Source organism: Morone saxatilis, unplaced genomic scaffold, assembly GCF_004916995.1.
Source record: "Morone saxatilis isolate NCDOM2014 unplaced genomic scaffold, NCSU_SB_2.0 Contig20, whole genome shotgun sequence".
In the NCBI taxonomy this organism is placed as follows: Eukaryota; Metazoa; Chordata; class Actinopteri; family Moronidae; genus Morone; species Morone saxatilis.
The window spans coordinates 1,300,336-1,301,761 of NW_023339763.1; positions in this window are offsets into that span (position 1 = coordinate 1,300,336).

A 1,426-nucleotide genomic window follows, 5' to 3' on the forward strand; every position below is an offset into this window, starting at 1 on the left:
AATTAATAATAAATAAATAAATAAATAAATAAATAAATAAATAAATAAATAAAGTTGTCGATAAATGAAGATTGATTTTATTATTATATTATTATTATCAGAGCCATACTTTATTGTCCTCAGTGGAGGGAATTTGTTTTCACAGTCTGTACAAAGAGCCACCTTCAACATGAATTCAACAACACACAAACAAAGTCAAAGTCAGGCTTTATTGTCATTACTTCCACATGCACCAGAACATAAAAGGAATCGAGAGGATGTTTCTCACTCTCCCACGGTGAAACAGATAAAGTGCACAGGCACAACAGATATGTTTTGTATTTTGTATGTTACCGGATACTTGAATTTCCCTCGGGATAAATCTATCTATCTGTCTGTCTATCATTTTACACAAAAATACAGCTTTTATACAAGGAATCTGCTTTGGTACATTACAGTAAACATATATAGAATATAAATAAAGATAAAAAGAGTATAACAATACAATATATTATAAATATAAAACAAGAGACAATATGTACAATATAACTGTTCAAATAAATGAAGAGCTGTACAGTTTGCAGGAATGTGCAAAATATTGTTCAGGGAATAATAATATTGCAATGAGCAAGATGAAGGTAGACAGTCAAAATGTTGATTCTTTTAAAGCTAAATTTATGAGGTAACTCAACTTAAAGGCTTAGTTTATTCAAAATTATGAAATACAAGCTGACTTACATGTTGAAGATTCCCTCCAGCCATGCATTAGGACAGTGGTTTCCAACCTGGGGGTCGGCACCACAACTAGGGGTCGCCAAAGCTTCACGGTGGAGGTCGCAAAGGTGTTCTAGATTTTAATAGGTGAAAGAAAACTTAAATATATATATAGTAGGCCTATATCTCAGCATTTCAGTAATTTCTGTGAAGAAAACAAACAAAAGTTTAGGTTATTAAACCCTTATTTAACAAATCTAACCTGTACTTACCGCTACCATCAACAACTTTCAACCTGTCTCATCTCTTTATCCCTTTTAGGCAAAATAAAAGACAGTTTTTAATCAGCTTGTTTAACTTTAAATTATTATTTTAATACATTTCAATCAGGCTAATACATATATCAGCTCAGAGACATCTTGTAAAAAGGTTTTAAATTATGTTCGTTTTATTTGTGATTTAGGTCAGTGGTTCCCAACCTCGTGTTCACCAAAGCTTCTTGGAGGGTCACAAGGTCGTCTTGATTTTAAGGGGTGTAAGAAAACTTTAAAAATATACACAATAGGCGTATATATCTGCATTAAAAGATTATGCAGTTATAACAACCAAAGAGCTAATAGAACTTCAGGGACAAGAAAAACACTGAATTTATCAAAAATGAAGCCTATTAGGTCTGTATGATTGTATAATAAATAAATAAAAACATAATACTGTATATATCAAAATCTGCTCA